The sequence below is a fragment of the Suricata suricatta genome, chromosome 2, assembly GCF_006229205.1.
Source record: "Suricata suricatta isolate VVHF042 chromosome 2, meerkat_22Aug2017_6uvM2_HiC, whole genome shotgun sequence".
In the NCBI taxonomy this organism is placed as follows: Eukaryota; Metazoa; Chordata; class Mammalia; order Carnivora; family Herpestidae; genus Suricata; species Suricata suricatta.
Genome location: NC_043701.1, coordinates 31578416 through 31604900, shown reverse-complemented (window position 1 = coordinate 31604900; position 26485 = coordinate 31578416). Strand labels below are relative to the sequence as shown.

Below are 26485 nucleotides of genomic sequence, written 5' to 3'. Positions count from 1 at the left end.
AAAGCGATTTCATTCTGCCTTCACTCTTCTCTTAATTTTCATTCAATGTAGTAACTCATCCTCCACCCCTGGATGAAAACTTGAGATATCCCTACAGTTCTCTTCTTTTTTTCCCCTCTTACTTTTCTCTAATACAAGTCCTATTGTCATTTTAAGACACCAGTCTCAATTTGATTAGAATATCCAACTTGATTGGTATGACCTCTTCCCTTCCCCAGCTAGGATCTGCTGCAGGTTAACATGTTATGTGCCACTTGGGAAAGGAGGGCTTATGAAAACCTCTCTCCCTTTACACACATCTTCTCCCCCTCTTTCCAATAAGTGGTTTTAGTTCTCTCTGGGTTGGTAGGGATGGGAGGTAGATGATAAAGATGGAGGTGAAGGGAGCAGGAACATTCTACGTGACTGGTTCAGTTGGAAGACTAGTCTTACCGAGTATGGTAAATAGTTAAAGCCTGCTGTTTCCCCTGTGAAGTGCTCAGTGACTTTGGAGGCCACCCCCTCTCCCACTGCTGAGTCTCTTCATTTATAGTATCCCTCAATGCAGGTCATAAATTTAGGATTGACTACATAATCTGCAAGGCCCAGTATACAATGAAACATACAGCTCTTTGTTCAAAAATTAAGAATTTCAAGATGGTGACAGCACACCATTTAGCCAAGGAGGAGTCCTTCCTAAATGCACGACAGTACACTCAAGAAGCTAACCTAGCCCTATGTAGCATCTAGAACCCAGCTTTTGCCCACTGAGGTTCCATGTTCTCCAGACTTCTCTACTGAACAGGACCTCAGTCAATCTCATTCCCACCCTTTGGTGCCCATGGCCCAACTCAGTCTACAGGAAACACTCATATATCTTCATGTAAACAAAATCTGGAGTGCGAGGTGACAGGACGCCCAGTCTGTAATCTCTATTATGGGAAGAGTCTAGCTCTCTGAGCCTAGTGGGGCTGTCTTCTCCTAAGCCTTTTGCTTTGAGCTCCTTTCAAGTAGGGGCATTTTTATTCAGCTGACATCCTTCCAACCCACCACAGAACAAAGGGAATATAATGTATTCTTGCTGCACAGATAAATGTAGCATCCATCAGACTTAGGAAAATATAACTTGCAACGCAGAGGCCCCTAAGGAAAGAGCTCAGGCCACTTTCCCTGTTAGAGGGAGTCAAGTTTCTTCACAAAGGGATCATCTTACCAGGAACCTGGGGAGGAAGTTAAGCTGATGTCAGACTCCTCTATGTAGAACTAATTCTCAAGAAAATGATGACCAAGTAGTAGTTTACCCAATGCCAGAAGCAGACTAGGGGATCCCAGGAAAAACTCAATTAAGTCTTTATTCTAAAACCAGGCAAGAGCAGTTTCAGGAATACCACAGGAGACAGCAGCTGGTTTTGTATGGTTCATGGTTCTTTGTACTAATTGTACCCCAAAACTGGATTGTATCTCATAGAGGCGTTCTGCTTACCATGGAACCCTCAGAACACCCTTCTAAGGAAACCTCAGTCACTCTTCTGCTTACAGCCCCTCAATGCGCCCACAGTCTTTGTTAAGCATCACCCCTCCCCCCATGCCTTTGTCCAAGTCCTGCTGGCAGGTTGGGACCCTCCCCTCCTTAGCCCAGGTAACTTCCCACTGATCACTAACCCTCACTGCCACCTCCTCCTCTTGTGCTCCTCTCAAAAGTTTTAGAGTTTAGATTAATTTGGATTTAGGCAAGCATCTATAACTGAACACACGCCCAAGCCAATTGAGACCCCTTAATTTTACTCAGTTTTCAACTATTAAATGCTTATTCCTTCTACCATTCTTGAAAAAATGCTTATCTTTCTCAGGACATCTTAGTTTATAACCCACTAATTCTTAATGTACCACATTACTTTTGGTAAGGGCAGGTCAACAATACATACAAGTTTTAATATTTAAGGATATCATGTAACAAAAAAATGGCTTGATGTTTCCTGGATATGAAAAAGCCTTTCCCTAAAAAAAGGAAGAGCTGAATGTGCAGATAACTTCTTGGTTTATGCATCAGAATTACTTGAGAATGAAATACATTTCAGGGAAATGAGTCATTATAAAGACACAGACTATAATTATGAAAGTAGACTTTTAAAAGAACCCTTAAACCTAGCTATATTGATAAAAATATAATTTCAATCATAATCTGGGGTTTTATAAGATCTTATCAAGAATAAAAACACAGCCATTAATATGAGAGCATTTGACAAATACAGAGTTCTTACTTTTGGTTTTCATTGTTCGATGAGACCAAATGAACTAGGTTGGACCTGATTAGTAAGAAGAAAAGGAAACATACTTAAATATTCAGCTTTTCCTAGAGCATGTAATTTCCTTAGGAAAAAAAAAATCAAACACTTGCATTATGTGTCACAATTAAAACATACCACCAATTTTAAAACACATTTGAAAACATATAGCTAGGGCACCTGGGTAGTTCATTGGCTGAGTGTCCGACTTCAGCTCAGGTCAGGATCTCATGGTTCATGAGTTCGAGCCCCACATCAGGCTCTGTGCTGACAGCTCAGAGCCTGGAGCCTGCTTTGGATTCTGTGTCTACTGCTCTCTCTACCCCTCCCCTGCTTGCGTGTGTGCGTGCACTCTCTCTCTCTCTCAAAATAAATAAACATTAAAAAAAATTTTTTAATTGCTAAAATTATCTTATGAAAAGCCAAAATGATTTTGTAACATTTTTAAAATACCAATAAAAGATAACTTTTATTGAGACATTATTTATTGCTATGTGTTTTAGATTCATTTTCTCTTAATATTAAGTCCAACAGATAGCCATTATTTTAATTCACATTTTACAGACAAGCAGACTGAGGCTTAGAAAGACTTTCTCTCCCAAGGTCCCTTCAACAGAAGCTGATATTCAACCAAAGCAGTCTTACTCCAAAGCCCACACTTTTTAACATTAAAAGGTAATTGGTACTAGAGTATTTTAGAACACTGAAAAGGGTTCAAAAATAAGTAATGTTTACAACACTATTCCTGCTGGTACAAAGAAATGAAGTTTATATTTTTAAATTTTTTTAATGTTTTATTAATTTTTGAGACAGAGAACATGAGCAGGGAGGGGCAAAGAGAGAGGGAGACACAGAACTGGAAGCAGGCTCCAGGCTCTGAGCTGTCAGCACAGACCCCGACCGATGCGGGGCTCAAACTCACGAATGTGAGATCATGACCTGAGCCGAAGTCAGAGGCTTAACCGACAGCCGCCCAGGCGCCCTGAAATGAAGTTTAAAAGATACAAACATGACTTCATATTCTCAACAAGTTAAGAGTTTTTTCAATGCTATTTATATACTTCATTGTTATTAACCATATGCTAATATAATTTAATCAAATGTATTTTTTTCTTTTACTTTTTCTAAGATTCTTCAAAATATATCATTTAAGTGTAAAAAAAATTTCAAGAAAAAATGGTTTCTAAATAGGTTTTTTCCAAAAATCATATTATCAAAAAGTACTGATTAACTAAAAAAAATTTTTAAACATTAATATAGATCTAACTGGAAGACTGAGAAATTCTGTCCTCAGCTCAAGTCTACTCAACACAGCTGCCACTATCTCGTGTGCAAATCATACAAAAACCACAAAGGATGGTTGAAATGACGGGCACAATCTGATGAGATGGACTTTCTCAGGAACAAATAGGAGCCAATTCTTGAGTACAAACACAGAAGCATGAAAAACATAGGGGTTGCGATCAACACTATATTCAAGGAATGAACAATAAAATGGAAACTGTCCTTTCCCAACATCTCAAATCAGGAACTCATTTCAAAGCTTCATTAATTAATAGGAAAAAGATATCAGAACTAGAAAATTCCTAGACTATGGGGCTCACTTCTGAGTGAAATATTTAAATAGTTAATAGAAAAAGGACCTGAACAGAACTGAATTGTAAGAGGAGAAGGAAATAGGAACACACAAGGACTTACAGAGGCATGACTGCATTTTTTTCAGTATCTGGAGGCATCTCTGACTTAAGGAGGTACTGGACTAATACTTACACTACTCCCAAACAATACAATTATAGCCACGATAATTAAAAAAAAAAATTCTAAAGGGCCAAAGCTGTTCTAGAGATATAATACACTGCATTGGACTGGAGTGAAATCTGTGTCTCTGGCTGTGTTTCAAATGTAGGCTAAAAAACATGTGGTAGAAATGGGGTCCAGGGGTCTCAAAGATCAGGAAGGTCACTGGTTTCCAAACTGTTAGACTCCTCTCAAACCCTGTAATATTATTCCAATTCAAAAGAGATCGAAAATACATTGAGATTCTTCCAAATAGCCAACATTAAAACTTACCTACCTTACTCTAAATGTCTGTCTTACTGGAAAAGAGTTCAAGTAGACCAAGACCAAAAAAAAAAAAAAAAAGATTGAAGTGCTTTTCTAAAAAGAAAGGGGGATAAGCCATGTCCTCAGAGCTCACTCTCACGCTAAGAGGGGCAGAGAATGTGGGCGTTTGTTTACGCCTTCATACACAGTGCACACGAACACACGCACACGCACACACAGCAGGTAAACGGATGGCAGAGGGTCAAATAGCAGTGTTCCGGGACACAGTCACTGCCCCTCAGTGATCACGAAGTCATTGAAATTCAATAGCTGGGAACAAAATATAACTCCATGGATTATGAATTAAATGTCAAAAAGTCTGAAAAGCTCATTTTAGGGTATGTGGCAATACACACACAGCACACAGAAAGGAAGGGGCGCCGTGGCGTCCCCCAATCTGCCGCATCATACTGGAGTAGCAAGTCAAAGAGGCGCGTTTTTCCTGCTCTTTCTCCTCCCGCCCTCACTCCCCAACCTTTGTGCCAACTACAGTGTTGTACCTGCTCATGGACATAATAACCTGAATATGTGGAAACTGTCATGCCAGGAATGCACATAATACAGATTTTTAATCATATATCAAGACAGATTTGATTCCTAAGGCTAAAATCTACAAGTCATACTTCAATAAACTGCCATTTTTCTCTCAGAAATGTAGACCATTCTAACAAAATCCATGAAATGGCTTGGTTTCACACAAATTGGAGCCAGCAGTAATCTCGCAATGCTTTTTTTTTTTTTCACCTCATATGCCACTTGCCACCTAGCACGTATCCGTCAGTGCTCACCTTGGCCAGAAATGTGGCCCATGCACACCTGTAAAAATAAGATTACCTTTATTCCCTAACTGGGGCAAAAATGGCACACAGTGCTACACTGTTCTGTTCCCCTGCTCAGAGTAGACATGATTAAGTTATCAACATGCTGGGAGCTGAATCCAGGAAAAGCCTCACAATTTGTCCTAATTCATGTCTCCAGGCAGCCACCACCCTTCAATCATAACTGGGACATAGACGAACCTACCTGCCAAAATCTGCCGTAGGCATCTAATTGCTACGAGTAGCTGTATCTTTAACCATAGTAGATAGTTTAGACCATGCCTTTTACGCCTCTGTAACTTACAGAACTGCTAGCAGAATACCCCACACATACTAGATAATTATTTAAGGTTAAAAGAAGTAATCGTTTTTATTATTAGGGACTGTTCATTATAAATGAACTTTTCATATAAAAAATAATTTTTAAAACTTTTTATTTAAAAATTTTAATGTTTATTTTTGAGAGAGAGAGAGAGAGAGAAAGAGAGAGAGAGAGAGAGAGGGAGAGAGAATGAAAGTGGGGGAGGGGCAGAGAGACAGAGGGAGAGACAGAATCCGAAGCAGGCTCCAGGCTCTGAGCTGACATCAAAGAGCCTGACACGGGGCTCAAACTCAAACTGTGAGATCATGACCTGAGCCAAAGTTGGCTCAGCACAGAGCCCAAGGCAGGGCTGGAACTCATGAACTGTCGGATCATGAGCTGAGCCGAAATTGGACACTTAACCAACTGAGCCACCCAGGCGCCCCCAAACAATTTTAAATTTCATGAAAGAGGCACTATTGTTCAACAATTTAAAAACTATGCAAATATATATTAATATTTGAACTATTTTATATTTTTGTATAATACATGCTTACTAAGCAATGTGGGAAAATACTGATAAAGGGGGAGGGAACCTGCCATCCATAATTCAATCATCAGAAGTCAGTCACCATTAAGTCTGCCTTGTACTCTACAAATTATTTTAAGTATTAAAAATAGTTATCAAGGATTTAAAGAAATATGTTTAAGTAGCCTTTCCCATTTAATTTGCTATTTCCCATTTCAATAAACTATACCAATGTTTTTAATAGTATTGCACAAACAATACTATTTAAGAAAATCTCATTGCTTATCACTTAGTTTGTCTTACTATTGTTCTAACATACATGGAGGTAAACCGGTAGGAATATTTTTTAGAGAAATCCATAGTTGTAGTATTACTGGATTAAAGAATAAAAATATTTTGATGATTTCTGAAATTACCAAATTCCTCTTCAGAGTGAGTTTGTCAATTTATATTCCCACCGCCAGTAGTGCTTTTTGCATCTGTAGTTATGAGAGATAATGGTCTGTAATTTTCTTCTTTATTTTTTAAATATCTTTGCCAGACTGGGGAGCAGAGGACTCCTAACCCCATAAAATAAAATAGGCCACGACGGCCCCCTTGTACTTTCTGAAAAGCTGTGTGCACATTAATACTTTATTTTTTTAATGTTTGATAGCATTTACCAGTGAAGCCATCTGGGCCTGAAACCTTCCTTCAAGAAAGGTTTTTCCTAATGAATTTTTAAAATAGATATGAAACTGTTCAGATTTTTCATTTCTTACTGCAATTTTGTAAGTCGTATTTTTAAGATATTTGCCCATTTCATCTAGGATGTTCGAGTTGTTTATAGCATTCGCTATCTCTGTGTATCTATAGGATCTGTAGTGATAATCCCCTGTTTTCATTTCCAATATTGATAATTTGGGCTCTTTTGTGTTCTTGCTCATTTTAGTTAGAAAATGTCAGATTTTCTTTTCTTTTTTTAAGTAAGCTCTATGCCCAACGTGGGTCCTGTACTGACGATCTTGAGATCAAGACCATGATCTACCAACTGAGCCAGCCAGGTACCCCAGGAATGTGTCAATTTTGATGATTTTTTTTAAATTATCCAGATTTTGGCTTCATTAATATTCTTTACTATCTACTTTGTATTTCACTGATTGCTGCTCTTTAAAGTTTTTTTTCCTCTTCTACTTTGGGTTTACTTTGTTCTCCCTCTCTATAGTTTCTTAAGGTAGAGCCTTAGGTCATTTTTAGATCTTTCTCCTTTTAAATGCAAGCATTTATGGGCATGGGGTGGCTAAGTCAGTTAAGCATCTGACTCTTGGTTTTGGCTCAGGTCATGATCTTGCGGTTTGGCAGTTCAAGCCCCACATCTGACTCCATGCTGACCATGTGGAGTCTGCTTAGGATTCTCTCCCTCTCTCTCTGCACCACCCCTGCTTGTGATCTCTCTTGAAATAAACTTTAAAAAATAAAATAAAAATAAATACATGCATTTAAAGCACTCAGTTTTTCTCTAAGTATTGTTTGAGCTGTATCTCAAATATTTTGATGCATTTTTGCTGTCATTCAGTTCAAATTAATTTCTAATTTCACTGATTTTGTCTTTTACACATGAATTATAGAGAAGATGTTTTTCTCAGAAGTTTCCAGATATTTGGAGTTTTTTTGAATGCCTTATCCTTACTGGTTTCTCATTTAACTGTTGAGGTTACTGAATACATTCTACAAATATCAATTAAGATGGCTGATAGAGTTATTCATGTTTTCTATGTTTTTATGGTTTTTCCCCTACTACCAGTTGTTCTATCAACTACCAGAAGAGATATTAAAATTTATGATTATGAAATTGTCTATTTTCCCTTTAAATCTGTCAATTTTTGCTCATGTATTTTGAAGCTCTATTACTAGTCACATAAACATTTACATCTTTGTGATGAACTGTCCCTTTTATTATTATGAATTGTATTATCTCTACAATGCTGGGTCTGTTTTTGAGCCTTCCACTGTTTCCTTTATCTTCCTATTCAGAATTTGCCAGTAGAAATGTTTAACTTGTATTATTAAACCCTACCAACCAGTAGGACAAGCCTCCTTCACAGTATCAGTTTCTAAAAATTTGTTACATTACTGGCTTATTTTTCGAGATGAACTATAGAAGTTGATGAAAATAAGAAAAGCAATTATAATTTTGATTGGTATCATGTACAAATTAGACAAACATTTGAAGAAAGGGGACTTTTTCATAAAACTAAGTCTTGTCACTGGAAAATAATCGTCTCTTATCAAAATCTGCTGTTGTATCCTACAAAAGGTTTCTATTTTAAAATCAATTAGCATAAATTTGAGGACAAGAAAATTCTCTTCCATATTCTTGGCAATATCCCCACTTTCCTAATTATCTCTGCACATATTTTATCTTGATTAAAACTGTTAAAGCAGTTCTCGATCCAGGCGGCTCATCCACACCAGGTGTGACTCTGCAAACACTCAGCTTTTGCTCAACATTCAATGATGACAAGGTACTTCAATGCCCCCACCAAGGAAAAGAAGAACCAATTTCTTGCTTCTCTTTACACTTTTATACCATTATTTCCATGCCTAATATCTTTATGCTTATTGCAAATGAGGTAAATGTTTAGAGTAATTATTTTTCAAAGCAGCTTTTGGATATTTTATTTCTCTGCCAATCTGAGTATGATTTCTATTTTCTTCTTACGTGACCACCACCTGGTCTGGGTGAAAATGTTCTTAGGTGATATCCCTCAGCACCAGAAACTGTTTCTTCACCTCCTGCATTCAACAGTGCACAGGAGCAAGTCTGAGGCCAGACAGATCTTCTCCCTTTTTAGGCAAACCTTCCGCTTTTCTGCCTAATTAATTCCTTTTCGAACTTTAAAATTAGCAAGTAACATTTAAGATTATTCCCAGTGTTGGCTGGTATTTTCCTGCCTTACAGCCTTTTTAACTTAAAGATGCTGCTACATCTCCTTTGCATCAACCATTCTAGTTGTTCTGGTGTTTTTCAGAAACATCCATTTTTCTCCTGGTGAGTCTCCATTTGCTACCTTCTAAATATATGTATCTTTGTTTCTACTTTATCACTTTCATCCTTTCCTCTGGGTTCTGGGAGAACTTCTTAAATTTGTTAAGGATTCAGTTTTTTATGTTGATTTTTTACTATTACTGCTAAAATATGCTTCAATTCTCCTAGTGCATTTTCAATTCCAGCCACCGTGTTAGGTGGGTGCTATGATCCTCACTTTACCCAGGAGAAACCCGAAGGGGCCTGAGCCAGGCTGTAGGGCCAGGACCCACTCCAGCAATCTGCTTCAGACAGCTCCGCTCTGTTCCCCAACTCTGCAGCCGGTTCACTTTCCATCCCAGCCTGGCTCACCCACCATTCAGTCTCACTCCGACGTCTATGTTTCCTTGAATTTTAAGATGCAAAGCAGATGGTGTCTAAAAATTACTTTCTAAAATTTACTTGTTTCTCATAATAATTTTGTCAAATGTAGGTCGTTTCTTTGCATTTTAAATGTTAGGTTATCTTCCCTCTTCTTTGCTACAAAATCTTTCATAAGCCTTATGTTTTTTTTTTACTCCATCTTTGGACCAGGAGGAGTCAAACCAGGTCTGCTGTTTATCCATAAGCAGGACAGGTAGAATCTGAGAACCTTTAGTCTCCAGCTAGCTGCCATGAAAATGCTCCTCTAATATGCGGAGCCAGTGGGCAGACTGGCGTCAATTTACATGGCCGTGCTCCTGTCAGCTCAGAGTGGAGAGAAGTCAGAGCCACAGCCCCATGAGAAAAACAGGTTCCTCTGTTGGGCTCCTCCCGGCCGCCTTGCGTGTCAAGGACAAGGAATCTCTGGCTACACCTGCCCATGAGGGATGGAAGCATGTCTGTGCCAACCTCCGTGCTGGCAGAGTATCGGGGAGGGGCCTTGATGTCCAAGACAGCTTCCTGGTTGTTGAGGCAATGCTGCTTTCTAGCACTTCTTCACACTCACAGGAGGGATTTCAGGCAGCAGCTCCTTAACTTATCCCCTGGTCTGCCCTCACCTATCCAGATCCAGCTGGGCACTAGTTGGTCGGCTCTTACCAAGTTACAGTTGTGCCTCCTGAGCGAACATCACAGGGTCCAGGAAGTGAGTCAATGCTCATTTACGCCTCAGTCTGGCCATATGGACGTTGCATCTCGCAGGCACTCCTTTATTTTTTTTAGGACACGTGTAGGGCAGCAGTGAAGAGAGTAGTCTCAAGAGATAGTGCAAAAATGGGTCTGATAGACTCTGCTACTTCGTTACCAGTAATGAGAGGATAACAGAGTACCCGATCCAGAGGTCTGGTTTTGTTATTTTGAAGAATTAATGAAATAATGCACATAAGGCATTTAGCTGGGTACCGGAAAAGAATAAATATATCATAATTAATAGCTATCATTTTAACAGTGATGACACTAGTTCTCTTGTTTTTACCTGTTTTTACATCATTTAGGCTATCTCATTAGAGAAATGGGAGCTGTGAGTCAGATGTCAAGTGCTGAAGTTTCCATTTTAGAGCTGGGTGATTGTTTTCATGCGTGCAGGCACACATTTACAACTCTTCTGTCTCTTCTGCATCACACTCCTTGAGGAAAAAGCCCTGTGCTCCTAATTGTCCATTATTCTAGAGCCTCCTTCATGGATGTGGAGGTCAAGCACTGGGGGGGCACTCAAGAGATATGGTATATGAAGTAAAATAGAATCAACATGCTCTGGATGGAAATGAAATCATCATCCAACACGTACAGAAACACACAAATATGACCCTCCACCAGCAGCGATAATGAATAATATATAATAATGAATTCTTTTAAGCGATGTGTTTTAAAGGATTACAGAGCAGAAAGCAAAGACTCAGAGCAAAATACAACAGAATCCTATTTCAACATCACCCTTAAATGTATAAAATCAGTTCTAGTGTAAGTCAAATGCTGTGTTCTGAAGCATCACACAAAGAGAATGGAGATACTGTTATATGCCATTAACTTGATAAGCTCTGCCCTTATTAAAGGACGTGTTTTTCAGCTTTAGATATCAACATGCAGCCCTAAAATAAACAAAACTGCACAAGCCATTCATTTGCTGAAGTTCCAAAGCATATTCTTTATGTTTTCTAAAGCTTCTAGATACTGAACAAATTAGCAGAATTTTCCAACAAAATAAGTCATACCATCAGAAAATTACCAAAGTTTGTGACATTCTAGGGAACTAGCAAAATAGCCACCTCATAAAGAGATGACTTAGAAGACCCATAAGAAAATATGCTCCCAATGACTAAAATGAGTGCAATTTTATTTGACCACTGAAAATAAATATTTGAAAAATAAGGTTTCTGTAGAGTAATCTGATATTGTCCAGAGAAACAACTAAGCACTCGGGGAGCTTGACTATGGCTGTGCCAAGGACTAGTAGGAATTCTGCAGTGGCCCCCACCCCCCACCCTGCTTCATGTTTACTGGGTCACATTTCTGTTTCTGAGAATTCCCAAACAGGCTTTCTCCCCACCTTTTATTATTCCCATCATCACAACTGCACAGAAGCATTTTCTTATTAGGCTTTAATCATCTAGGACTTTTGAGTCATAACAAGAAAAAGAAAACCCCAGCATTAAACATCTTGCCTAAAATGAACCTACAGAGATTTATCCAAACAAACCAACCAACCTCAAGGGGATGCAAGGTAGCTTCCTTGAACTGTTTCAATTATTTTGGGAATAATGTAGTTTGCCAATATGATAATTCCGGAAAGGCCTACTTTTTGTGACTAGAGAAATGAAATGTGGAAACAGCAGTGGGTGGGTGTGGGAACACTGTTAACATAAGCAACTCCATCCAAAAAATTTTAAAGTGAAAAACAAAGAAATAAAGGCAGTGTCTTATCTACTGGGGATAATATAACACATAATGTCTGTGAGCAGAGGTTGTGATTAAAAATTTTAAACACAGTCCTTTTCATAACCTAAGGAAACATTAGTTGGCTTGGTTATAAATACAATTCCCCAGGACACAGGGAGAGAGTGGGGGAGAGGGTTTTTGCTCTGAGCACCGCACCACCTCCCAACTCCCCATGGACCAGCCTTGGTCACCATGGAATAACTCACCAAGTGCAAGAACTGCTGAGCATCTGGAAAACTTAAACAGAAAGCTCTTAATATTCTCACCATCTACCAGCTGAAGATGACTCATTCCATATCAACAGCAATCATGGGAAAAGGAATGTCAAGGGTTTGAAAGCAGTCTTTATTCAAACCCTGCCAGTAATTTTACCACCATTAAATGTTCCCCAGTCCTTGCAAGAATGTATACCTACTGCTACTCCCCACAGCAAACCAGATTTCCACTGCAGCTGCCAGAAAAGGATCACCACACAGATCTTGGGGCAGCCCTGGGAGGAAGCAGAGTCCTGGGTGGCTGAATTCAACATATGCCTGCAATAAGTGTGAGCCCATCGCACAGGGGCAGGTGTACAAACTGCAGGTCAGATACCTCTAGCTACTCTTAAGTCAGAGGAACAGGGACCTATGCAAAGGTGAGAGGAAGACATGGTATTGTCCAAGGACAGATCTCAGCAGGACAAGTGTCATCTGCAGGAATGAGTTGAGAATCCATTTTAGATCATGCAATGTTGTCTTCATTGCATTTGACACGAAAAGGGCTGTGAAAATGCTTTACAAACCATCAACTGTGGTGCATAGGTTGTTTGGTATTAAAATAAAATCATTCATCACAGGCTCGTCTCAGTTCACATTGGTGAAAATGCTCAACTATTTATGTTTCTGCTAGACTTTTTTTGTTTATGTTACATTATTTATTCAATGAGAACTCAAGTTATATATATGTAAGAGCCATTTTTCTCCAGCAACCAGCTTCCCTTGTCTTATACCACTGGGCATTTGTGAGCAGACTGGGAAGTGGGTAGTATATCTTAAATAGTCTATAATAGAAAATAAATTAAGAATAGTGTAAACATATGTAACACATTATGAAACAGTGAACTGTGGCATCTCCTCCAAAGGAGTTTAGACCAAGATGAATGGCAATCATCTTCTGAGTCTTCAACACAACTTATGACTGGCTGTGATCAATTTCTGGAAAGAGTAGATATAAACTATACATTTGAAGTCTATTCTTGTAAGAATCTATTTTCTCTTCTCCAAGCTATGCCACCCACTTTCTCACTGAAAGTGGAGCATTAGTGAAAGCCTCTGTGGCCTCAGAGCAGATGACACCACTCATCTGTGTAGGTGGCACATTACAGTGCTCACTGGAACTTGATGCAGGAAGGAGATTGGGACCCTGCCATTCCCACCCCCTCTATCCTGGAACAGCTACTGAAGGCATCTGTTTCTGTCCTTTAATATCTTCAGTCTCCCATTAATATTCATGGAGAACACAAGGATAGTAAAAATAACATTAGTATGGGACTGAGGTCATCACTCTCTGCCAAAACATGTCAGTTCTTAAAACATTGATCAGCTACACAGAAATGTTGATTAGACAAAACTAAAGCATGTGGTCACAGTCCCTCAGGCAGAGTAGACAATAGTCCCTCAGCCAGAGTGCACAACACTACCATTCAGATTAAAGGTGATCATCACCTTTCCATCCAAATGTCTTTGCTTTACATACAAGATGACGATGCCATGAAACTTCCTGGAAGACATACATCCCTAGGAGCAGCTGGATTCGGAATGGGGCATCCACACATGCTCTTTCACCCATTCCTATGAACGCCTGTCTCCCCATCTGGCTGGCCAGCAGCAAAAGCCTTGGGTATAATTTAACTTCCTTTGTGCTACAATAAACAGTCCAAATAGGAATCACAACCACAGCTCTGGTTACAAGAGCTTCATGCTCAAACCAACTGACCTTACTACACACCAATATTCATAAAAGAGAAGCTTCCAGATACATATACATCATGATAATGTCTGAGTGGACTTAGAATAGCCATGTATTTAGAAGATCACTCTAAAATCATATTGTACTTGCCTGTGAATGTACAGACTGTTTTGCCTGCGAAGTCTATTTTTAAATATTGGTACAAGGCACTTGCAGCTGTGTTTGAAAAGTAAAGGATAACATGTGCTTGAGATTAAGCCTGTCATCCACAGAAACAATTTCTACTCTATCACATATAAATAACAGTATCAACAAGGAGCCCACCAAAATGACAAAAGCAAACTCAACCTTTGTAAGAAAAAAATCTTAAGAGCCCATTTCCAAAATACTACTTTTTAAAGCTGATTTAGTATTAGTAACAGTCCTAATTTTATTTTTCCTCAATGTTAAAATGACTTTAAAAGATTTTTTAACACACATACAACACACATGGAGTACACAACATGCAACCAAATTCCTTTTACTTCAAGGAAGATAATCAAATAAATGCATCTCTAAAGGTGATCTAGGTTATAGTATTTTTGCCATGATTATGTTGAGTCACAAAATCATGCTAGGAGGCCAAGGGCAAGTGCTCCACGGAGATCTTCTAAGGTCAAGAAGTTCCTTAGCACCATGATAGAATAAGAATCTACCCTAGCATTCATAAGCCCATCAGCCCCTATCTGAGTGAAAGGCCCAAACGCACACTGGAACACACTATGCATTCAGTATTCCTACTCCTTTCCTCTCCTTTTTCATCAAAAACTAGATATGGAAATGAGAACAAAGGATTAGAAAACCAAACATATAGCCAGTGGAAGAAAAATTGTCCTTAGATCTGATACATTATTTGGAGGCAGAAGAGACCCAGGAAGGCATTAGATCCACTAAACAGTTTTGCAAAGCACTGGATTGTCCTTCCTTCATCATAAAAGCTCGTCATAGGAATAACATCACTCTTTCTTGTCTATATGGTACTGGAAGCTGCCTGCTCCTCACAGGAAATAAACACTTCTCAGTCTGAGGTAATTGAGAAAATGTTTTTGTTTCACAAAATTGTAACAGGAACTTGCATTTGAACTATTCTTTGGGGATGAAGAGTCTGGATTACTAAATGGCCAAAGAATCCTACTGGTTAGAAAAAGGCTAATGATGTTTCCACATGTCGGCTTTTTAAGTAAGGTGTAATTCTAACCATGGATGAAATATTTATTGGTTATTACACTTTCATTTTAAATTCAAACACTTAGAAAAAGAGAAAACAAAATAGTAGCTTATTTAAGACTTCAGTCCCCTGTATTCACTCAGAACTTTGCCAGTATCCCAGAGCACCTGAATCATGTGGATAAGCAATGGGATCAAAAGTCACAATTTCATGGGGTGTCTGGGTGGCTCAGTCGGTTAAGCATCTGACTTTTGATATCAGCACAAGTCAGGATCTCACAACTTGTTAGACTGAGCCCCACATCAGGCTCTACACTGACAGAATAGGACTTGCTTGGGATATTCTCTCTCTCTCTCTCTCTCTCTCTCTCTCTCTCTCTCTCTCTCTCTCTCTCTCTCTCTCTCTCCCTTTCTGCCCCTCCCCTGCTTATGCTGTCTCTCTCACTAAATGAATAAAAATAAACATTAAAAAAGGTGGTGGTGGGGCGCCTGGGCGGCTCAGTTGGTTAAGCGTCCAACTTCAGCTCAGGTCATGATCTCACTGTTTATGGGATCAAGTCCCACATCGGTCTCTGTGTTGACAGCATGGAGCCTGCTTGGGATTCTCTCTCTCCTGCTCTCTGCCCCTCCCCAACTCGTTAATGCTCTCTCTCTCTCTCTCTCTCTCTCTCTCTCCCCCCAAAATAAAAAAGCTTAAAAAAGAAAAAGAAAACTCTTAACACCCTTGGATCCAACAGCCATCAGCAGAAAGCTCCCTCAACATCCTCATGTCCTTGGACTTGATCATGATGACAAAGAGAACTCATTCTCCCCTGGTTTATCTCCCATGCCCCAAGCACTCTCTCTCTCCAGCCAGTGTAGAGCTCATGTTTCTCCAGATGCTTCTTCAGTTATTTCTCTATACAGTCAGCTTGGGTCCATTCAGCGTCTGCCATCTGTGCTCTCTCGGAATGCTGAAGCACACTAACAGCTCACTTTGAAGCCAGTACACATTTAAAGCCTCCAGGCTCACCTGGGTGAGCTGACACCACTACAGGTTCCGTGAATCACAGTGGTAAGAAGGAGACCTATCCTCCCTCGTGCCCCTGCTTTCATGGTGGACATTCCAAACCTCCTCTAGGCTCCTAACTCACCCCTCTCCTCCTCGTGACATTCACCCTTGCTTTCCTCTTCATCTTTTCCCCAATAATCTCAAAGTTCTCCATTATTACCCTTCTCAAAGAAAGCAGCTTCTTTTTCCCTCTATAAGGTTGTTAATCCCATCTATGCCTTGCCTTCCCTCTCTACTTTGTTTCTAAGCTGCTACAAATGGTCCTCAATGATTAAAACTACTTCTTCCAGAACCTTACATTCAACTGCCTGCCAAATAGCTTACTGTGGGTGTTCCCACAAGGCCAGAAAATTCATCAAGTACCAAAGTGAACGCTTCATCTTCTCCCCTGGACACCCTTACCTCACATATTCCCTATCTGGGCTGTGGTCCACCATGCTACAAACTCACCTGAGCGTCAACGGAGAAAACACTTTCACTCCTCCCGTACCCACAGTCAACCAGGCTAGACTCGTCATTGCTACCTGGTAAGAATTGCTCATATTTGTCCCCTACTGTCTATCCCAGCCATCACTGTCTTTCTCTGGCCCCTTGTCACCTTCATACTAACACTTGCAACAGTCTTCCGCCTGGTCTCCACAACTCCATCTCTTCCATCAATCTTACTCTTTGCTGCTAAGAAGGATTACCCTGAAATGCAGGTCTAAGGTATTGCTCAAATTCTGTCCAGAGCTCTTATTACTTAACAATAAGGTCCAAACCTTCATCAAGGTCTTCCATGATTTGACCCCTTAATGCTTTCTCTAGTCTTATTTTTTAATGTTTGTTTATTTTGAGAGAGAGAGAGAAAGCAAGCAGCAGAGGGATAGAGAGAGAATCCCAAACAGCTTCGCACCACCAGTGCAGAGCTCAACACGGGGCTTGGTCCCACGAAGTACAAGTTCAGGACCTGACCCAAAACCAAGAGTCAGATGCTTAACCAACTCAGCCACCTGAGCTACCCTCTACTCTCATTGTTTTACATACCAGCACCCACCCTCTTCCTCTTTACCTCCCAAGCTTTCTATTTACTGCATTTTCTTATTTTCTGTATTCTTCACATTCTGGCATCAGAGGTCTCACTGATAAGAACAGAGATTCCTGGGGCGCCTGGGTGGCTCAGTCGGTTAAACCTCCAGCTTCGGCTCAGGTCAGATCTCACGTTCGTGGGTTCGAGTCCCGCATCAGGCTCTGTGCTGACAGCTAGCTCAGAGCCTGGAGCCTGCTTCCGGTTCTGTGTCTCCTTCTCTCTCTGCCCCTCCCCCTCACATGTTCTGTTTCTCTCTCTATCAAAAATAAATAAAACATTAAAAAAATTAAAAAAAATAAAAAGAACAGAGACTCCTCCCAGCGCGAGCCAGTTGTTGAAAACAGTCCAGGACTCTCCTGTGAATGTGACCTTCAGATGCAAACCAACCAATGCAGAGCCCACGGCACCTCTGCCTCCTTTATCAGTGTCTCACACACGCAGCCACTATCCCCCACCCTAATCATCACTTCACCGCCAGGCCAGGTATCCAACAAGGAGGGGACAGTCTCTCCACCTTGGGGCCTCCCGAAATTATTCAAACTAGCCAATACTAAGTCTGTTTACCTTGCCTTACCCATGCCTTCCCATGGAAACCACAAGAAAGATTTCCTGTCCGTGCTTTCCCTCACTCCTTCTGCCTCCAGACCGACCCGGGTGCTTCCCCATGTGGCCGTGTGTGGCAATGCTGGGCCTACTTCTAGGGACCGGAATATAAACATCTCTTCCTCTGTGACAGTCATTTCCATGTTTGTGTTTTACCGTACATGATTAAAACAAATCCTGGGTTAATTTTAAAACAAGTGTCAACTACAAAACACTTTTTAAGGCCCTGAATTCACTGTGCTGTTGCAGGTCTCTGTGCATACAGCTGGTAAGTTGTATTCTCCCTATGAGAGCCAGTCTCTAGTCTGTCTTTCTATGCAAAACCTTTTCTGACTCCCTCGGTCCAGTGCTGAACCTTTCTCTTTGTGCTCCCACTATACAATGTATGTGGCTCCTACCCAAACATTTCTGTATCACCACAACTGAGTTATTAACTCTCCCCATCCCCTCCCCTCCCCAAAGCCAGGATATCAACTGCAAGGAGACTTTTATCATGAGCACTGAGCCTTGTATACAATAAACAATCAATTATTTATGAATTGTACATCAGTAGTGTCAGTACTGAATAGTGCTAATGACCAGCTTTGTTGCTTTGAAATCAAACATTCCAATTAAGAATTTCCAGCTAGAAGAACAAAAGGTTAATCAGTAAAACTTTAGACACAATTTAATCTCATTTAAATTACACCCTGTCCAAAAAAAAAAAAAATAGAGATAACATCTTAATGGTGGCCCAACCAATGGACTGACTCTGGAATTTATTTTCCTAAATATATTTGGCTAGGGGTGTGTGATATAAGCTTAGAATCAACAATACAGTGCCTTCAAAAAAAAAAATAAGACAATCTAATTCTGAACCAGGAACTTATGCTAATTTCCCTTTTATCTCCGTCCTTAAGATTCTTTTATAATTCACTCCGGTTAGGAAATGATAAAAGCAAAGATCTAAATAAGCTGATCTCTCATTTCTTCCTCATGAAAGGCAATTTAAGATTGGTTAAATTGGTTAGATCAAGGTAAGTACCTGTCTGAGGTAAAGAGTATTTATTTACATCAGTATATTTAAAAAACTATAAAAATTAAGATTTAAACATGAACAAACATTACTTTTTCAAGTGTTGATCATAAATATCTTAACATTTGGAGAAATCTCACTATGACCATTCAAGTCTACTGCTTTCTGCAAGGGATGGGTTGCCATAACATGTTCTATTTTGTTTTGAGCACAAATACACAGACTAATTCTTTGGTCCACAGGGAAGGTGCTAGGTTGAGTTTACTTGTGTCCTCAAAATAAAATAACTCTGACCCTTCAGAAGCTACATAAGCAAAAAAGGTTGAGGCTTTGTTTATTTAGCAATGCCTCTTGGAAATGCCTCAGTTATGCAACGGCATTCCAATTTTCCTACTCTCCTCAGGTAATTGCCAGTATCAATAAAAGGAAAAATGGCTTCCGGTGCTTACTTCCTTGGGTGGGACTGTGAACCTAAGCAGGCCAGCTGCGGTGCATGGGTGCATGGATGGTGCTCTAACCAACAGGCCTCCCACAGAGGGGCAGTCAAGGTGGCTTTGAAAAGTCGCTGCAGGAGCCATCTTCCCTCTCAGCCCCAAGGTTGGCACAGTAAGTTAGCAGTGTGTCTTGTCCACATGAAAAGCACACCAACTCACATGGCTCATCGTGCTTAAGGCTAAAGGGTCTGGTTGAGCGTTTGGAAAGAAACTGGAGATTCTAGAGATGCAAAGCCACATAATTCAGTCCCGAATGGACACTCTGGTTTCCAACTGCCTGGATTTGAATTTTGGTGGTAAAATTTCCTAGCTCTTTGGCCTCTGTGAAGTTGCTAACCACCCTAAGCCTCAGTCTCTCGAGATTGTAATACCTAAGGTCATAGGCTTACTGAAGGGCTTAAGGAGACACTTAACATACAGTGCATATAGCATGTTAACTGACACAATGACCAGTGTTCAGTTCCATCACGCTCAATGAGAGAGGATAAATTATACACCACTTATAAATTACTCAGGCTAAGTCTAGACTGCAGCACTGGTTAAAGGATGCTTCATTACCGAGACTAATTCTCCTACTTCCTCCATTTACTTCAAGTTTTAAGCACAAGTCACATCCTTGGATTAGCAAGCTAAGAGCTACTACTAAAAACTTTTTAAAGACTATTTGTTTAAAGCACTCTTTAAAGATTTATAGCAAAATTGAGAGGATGGTACAGAGATTTCCCACCCACCCTGCCCCTACACATGCATAGCCTCTCCCATTACCAACACCCACCACCACCCACCTACCAGAGTGGTACATCTGTTCCAACTGATGGACCCACATTGATATTATCAGCACCAAAGTCCATAGTTTACCTTAGGGTTCTCCTGGTCTTGTACATTCTAAGGGTTTGGACAATTGTATAACATCCATCCATCATTAGGGTGTCACAGAGAGCTGCTTTGCTGCTCCAAAAACCCTCTGGGCTCCACCTAATCATCCATCTCGACCTCCTCACCCCTGCCACACCACTGATCTTTTGACTCTATGTTGCCTTTTTCATAATGTCATATGCTTCAAATCATGCAGTATGTAGCCTTTTCACATTGGCTTTGGCTTTGTTCACTTAGTAAGATGCATTTAAGGTTTCCCCACATCTTCCCAATAGCTTGGTAGCTCATTTCTTTTTAACACTAAATAATACACCATTGTCTATGTACCACTGTCTATCCATTCACTACTGAAGGACGTCCTGGTTGTGTCCATGTTTGGGCAGTTATGAGTGAAGCTGCTATAGATCCCTGTGCAAGTGTTTGTATGGACATAAGTTTTTAAGCCCTATGGCTAATTACCAAGAAATGTGATTGCTGGATTGTATGGTAAGAGTAGGTTTAGTTTTATAAGAAACCTCCAAACTGTCTTCCCAAGTGGCTGCACCATTTTGCATTAGCACTAGCAGGGCATTGCTCCACATCTTCACCAGCATTTAGTGTTCTCATTGTTTGGCCTTTGGTCATTCTAATAGCTATGTAGAGCTGAAATTTTTATCATTTCATGGGTTTTTTTCTTCACATATTTCTTTTTATAAAACTGAAGAGAGTGATCTTTAAGAATACTGAGAGGGTTAATAAATGTAATTCTTGTACAAGGTGCCTTAATTCTCCAGTTCTACCAGTGCTGTACTTTTCAGAGAAAACAGGGCCAGTCTTTTGCCTAAGAAGAGTTAACCTGAAGAAACCAGTGTTGAAAAACGGAGAGAGTGAGGCTAAGTTCTGATTGACATCATTTGACTCCTTGAGTCTAGCTAGCCGTTCCTAAAAACTAGGCTTACTCCTGTAATTTTTCATTTACATGAGCCAATATATTCTTGGGAGCTATTTGGTTTCTGTCCCTTGCAACCCCAAAATTTCTCAGTAACAAAGCACTAAATTCCACACTTTTGTAATGACAATACCAACAATTACAACAAAATGGTCACTTGTTAACATCTGTAAGCCTAATAAATGTTAATGTCACCACCACTAACCCTCACTGACAAATCTGTTCCAGATTCTTTCCAATTTTTGTTTCTCCTCTCCTGGTACACCCTGGCTACCTTTTTCGCTCTTATAGTCTTCCTGTCATTTGCTTGACCAATCTCTCTACCAACTACCTCTATATAAAGGATGGTCTGGAGGCACCAGTAAGGTGGCCATCCACCTCAGGCTGTGGCCAACAAGGTCCTCCTTCATCTGACCTTTGCCTTCTCAGCCCCACCCTACTAGCCTATCCCCAACAGTAGCCCAGCTGAGGCCAGCCAACCTACAAAGACCATGAAAGGAACAAATCAGCATTTAAAATCAGGAAATCTGGGTGTAGTTTGTGATATGGCAATAGATAAGTGAAATAGTGGCCTAAGGGATACAATTTCCTGAGGGAAAATACACAGATTCAACGTAGAGGTAAGTACCACATTAACAAGATGCTCAGTAGCACCTAATGAACGAATGGTTTAATGCTGTCTACAAATCCTCCAAGCTTCATCACCTATTCTTGGTTTAGCAACAATCATGGTGAAATGGGAGAAAACTAGACTTTGAGCCAAAAGATTTGAGTTCTGCCACTAAGACCACTGGAGAGTTAACACACTGAGCTCCAGGTTACCATTTAGTAAAACGGAGCATGTTATGAAGAATACATACACAACACATGAGTGTGGTCTGTAATGCTAACGTTGTTATCATCAAAGAGCCTTAGGTGATATCTGATGCCTTGAGGGCATAATTTAGATCACAGGCAATCCTTCTCTTCATATACTATTCAATCATTACAGAAACGAACAGAAAAATTTAAAAAATTCATGAACATGTGAACTGTACATTAACTACAGGCTCAATCTTTGAAATCCCTTCTAGTTATTAAAAGGATTTATAAATCTGAATTCAGGCTTTTTGTTTTTGGGGTTTTTTTTTCCAAACAAATGATCAGCTGTTTAACAAGGGATCTAGCTTGAAAAATGTACTATTTCATTTCAGGGATTCAATTATTATATATTGCTTTTGATTTTGCCTTTACAAAAATATTAATGAAAATAGTGGCATATAAAGTTTGGAGAGAAACCTGCACCAGGATAAAGATTTCAGGACTTATTATAGTTTCTCTAGACTTGTTCTTATAAATCTTCAATAATATGTGTTTATGTAGCACCTGGGAAGCACTGTAACATTTTATTATTCAGAATTTCTTCACCTCTTTACAGAGTTTTCTATATTTTTGTTTAGTAATGTATATGAACATTCCAAATGGGCACTTTTAAACAAAAATCCCCCAAAATGCAATTTCCACAGGTTCATGGTCATTTCCCAAAGAAACATTAAAATTCATTTTAAGGCCTTCTCTAATCACCTTATCTAAAGTAGGAACCTACCTATAAATCTCTTGGTACAAAATCTCAGCACAATTAGCAATTTTTTCCCCCACAATTTGTTCCCCCACCCCCTCTTCCTGTCTACATCATGAGAGTCAGGTAACCGTTAGCTGTTAGAATTTACATATTTAGCCTCATTAAATCCTGGCAACCACATTAAGATAGGTATTTATACGCCATTTGTCAAAGTGGTAAATGAGATTTAAGGAATGGGAAGACATTTCCTAAAGTCTCATAGCTAATAAAGGCAAAGTCTGAACTTAATTCCAAAGCTCTGTATTAATATCACAGAACTGCCTTAATACTGCATCTAGTAGGTTAGTAACATTCTCTAGTAACAGCTTAAAGGGATTAGAATAAATGCAACATTTCAACACACTTATAACATGACAAATTATTACTTTTAATGTGCTAGCATGTTATTCATTTTAAGGGGATCCAAATAGTTTAGCCTTATTTTTATTTTTTTAATGTTTATTCATTTTTGAGAGAGAGTGAGAAAGAGCATGCTTGCACATGCATGAGTAGGGGAAGAGCAGAGAGAGAGAGAGAGAGAGAGAGAGAGAGAGAGAGAGAGAGAGAATCTGAAGCAGGCTCCAGGCTCTGAGCCCGATGAGGGGCTTGAACCCACACACCACAACATCATGACCTGAGCTGCAGTCAAATGCTTAATCAACTGAGCCACGCAGGTGCCCCCACTTTACCGGTCAATGTGCTCTTACGAGCATTCTAGCCACACAATTAATTTGATAATGCTACTTCTACCTCAAGAAGAAATCAGGTCAAATCACTGCCTCCAGGAGTCTCATAGTAGAGTGGAGCCCGATCCTAATTCTTCCCCACTCTGGTCCTGTCAGTGACCGGACCCCAGCCTAAGCGCCTCACACTACCATACCTCAGTTTATCATCTACAGCACCTTACCTCAGGTCCCACGGAGTAACACAACTTTACTTCAACAAAATCACCTTAAGATGGGTTTAAAAACAACCTTGACCTGTCAAATACTTTTATGATCATTAATTACTCCAATAACAAATTATACTGACCCAATCATCAAATCTGATTACACTCAACTTCTAAAGTTACAACTCAAATTATTCTGACTCTGAAAGTTTCACTCTTCCTAAGTTACATGGAATATAAAAATTAACACACATATATGTATATGTGTATATATACACACACACAAATATATATACATACACACATGAACACCTGTTCATATATTCCATAAACGGAATATTTTAAAGATTCTGAAGACTGAAAAGTACAACACCGTAACTAAGTAACACAAGTTTATTGAACCCATAGGCTTTCAAATATTTCTAGTTCCAGAAATAGCCTAGATGGGGGTAAAACTACCTTTGTGAAGAGTAGGACCCTGGGTCACAACCAACTCCTATGTCAAAGAATCAAGGGAGAAGGGCCATTTCTGATTCCCATCAGCATCCCCCAGCATCAGGGTGGGGCCAAGCACATCACAAGATCAAATATGAGTAAGTTATTTCCCTCCCCCCAACGATGTCCTCCTCACACACCTTAACTATTATCACACAGGTGCATAATCTATAAGCACATACCCCGGATACTGCAGAGTCATCTTATATGGTTACAGCTTGCTTCAGCAGCAGAGTACGGTTCTAGCGCTTTGGAAAGCAGTCTGGGATTCTCCTGTGGGCAATTATTTCCATTGCCAATGGGGAAAGCTGTGTTTTCCAGCAGGAAATATGAATTATAAGGGCAAACCTTATGCAATCAAGAGAGACTGCTCAGTGTGGGGTTCAGAGGAACAACAGGTGTAGGCAGGACACAGCTGAACATGAGCAAGTTATATTTCAAAAGCCAATGATCTGACCAGCGGTTCTCCAACTTTTTGGTCTCATGATTACTCTTAAAAATTATCAAAGACCCAAATAACTTGTTTATGTGGATTACAGCTGTTGCCATTTCTCTTATTAGAAATTAAAACTAAGAGGGGCGCCTGGTTGGCTCAGTTGCTTAAGCATCCAACTTTGGCTCAGGTTATGATCTCATGGCTCGTGAGTTCGAGCCCCGCATCAGGCTCTGTGCTGATAGCTTGGAGTCGGAAGCCTGCTTCGGATTCTGTGTCTCCTTCTCTCTCTGCTCCTCCCCTGCCTGCACTCTGTTGCTCTCTCAAAAATAAATTAAGATTTAAAAAATTGTTTTTAAGAAATTAAAACTGAGAAAATTTAAATTAATTTCAAAACCATAAACACACTGCATGTTAACATAAACATGTTTTTATGGGAAAATCATTATAGTTTCCAAACCAAAGCGAGAAAAATGGCATTATTTTATACTTCTGCAAATGGCTCTAATATCCCTTTTAATAGAAAATAGCCAGCCTATCATATCTGCTTCTTCATTTGATCTGTTGCAAAATCATGTGTCACATCAGCTCGGGAATACTCCCATCTGTACTCATGACAGGATGAGAGTGGGAAAAGATAATAATGTCTACTGTTATTACAAAAAACATTTTGATCTCTTGGACTTAGAACACTCTTCATTTTCCTTTCATCTCCACCCTTTCCTTAAGTCTTCTGGAACATTTTTGCCTTATATCAGTTTTGCTACAGAGAATAAAGAGGCCTCTACACCCACTTGTACCAGAAGGTTAATGAGAATAGCAACTCTCAAATATCAAATGTCACAGTAGTGGTAGGCTCAGGACCCTAAAAGGATTGACACCTCTCCAGGGATAAAGTAAATCTCAAATACAAAGCTAAGGTCTTTTGGTAGAACTTCTTCCCACCAGAAATCACATGCCTTTGACTTGGGCTTAAGTCATGACCTCACATTTTAGGAGTTCACCCACACTGGGTTCTTTGCGGTCAGCGCAGACAGAGCCCACTTCGGATCCTCTGTCTCCCTCTCTCTCTCTCAAAAATAAATAGGCACTTTAAACAAAAAAGATGCATCTGTGTTTCACAGAGGAAAATTTGAAGTCAATCTAAATCCATTTATTCAATAACCGTGAACAAAACAAAATCCTGGCCCTCACAGTTTAACATCCTTGTGGGAAAATAAAAACCAACATGAAAATATGTTAAGCATCTAAAAATATATAGCATATGAAATGGTAATAAATGCAATGGGACTAAAGAAAGCAAGCAAGGAGGACAGGGCTGCCTGTGATAGATTCGAACAGTAGTGAGAACGTAAAATAGGACAGTCAGGGAGTGCCTAAGGAGACATTGCGGCAAAGACCTACAAAGGTGAGGGAGAGTGCCAAGGTCCGTTCAGGAGGGCTATCCAGGCAGAGAAAACAAATACAAGAGCCCCAAAACTGAAGCTGGCAAGGGAGCCAGCAGGGCTGCAGAGGAATAAGGAGAGGGACTAGGAAAGGGTAGTAGAGACAGGAGTTCAGGTACCATGTAGCGCTGAGGCTACTGAAAGGCCCCTACCTCAGAGATGGAGACCGCTAAGAGACTGTGGGCCGAAGGATGGCATGCTCTGTTTTACCAGGAGCACTCTAGCTGCTCTGGAGAACACAGACTGCGGTGTGGCCACTGCAGAAACGGGGGACGAGTTAGGAGGCTGCTGAAACAACCCAGGCAAGAGGGTTTCAGTCGGCAGAATATTTACCCCCAAGGAGTTCTTAACCTCTGGAACCTTCAATTACCTTATCTGGCAAAGGGGACTTTGCAGATAGGATTAAGTTAAGGATACTGAGATGGGAAGCTTATCCAAGATCATGTGCATGAGCTGAATAGTCATGTGGGTCCTTGAAAGAGAGAAACATAAGTGT

General features: G+C 40.0%; 1 protein-coding gene across 1 annotated transcript in view; it reads right to left on the bottom strand.

The window, feature by feature from the left end:
• Positions 1-26485, bottom strand: part of CTTNBP2 (cortactin binding protein 2) — a 154948-nt gene that overhangs the window by 94301 nt on the left and 34162 nt on the right. The window lies entirely within an intron of this gene.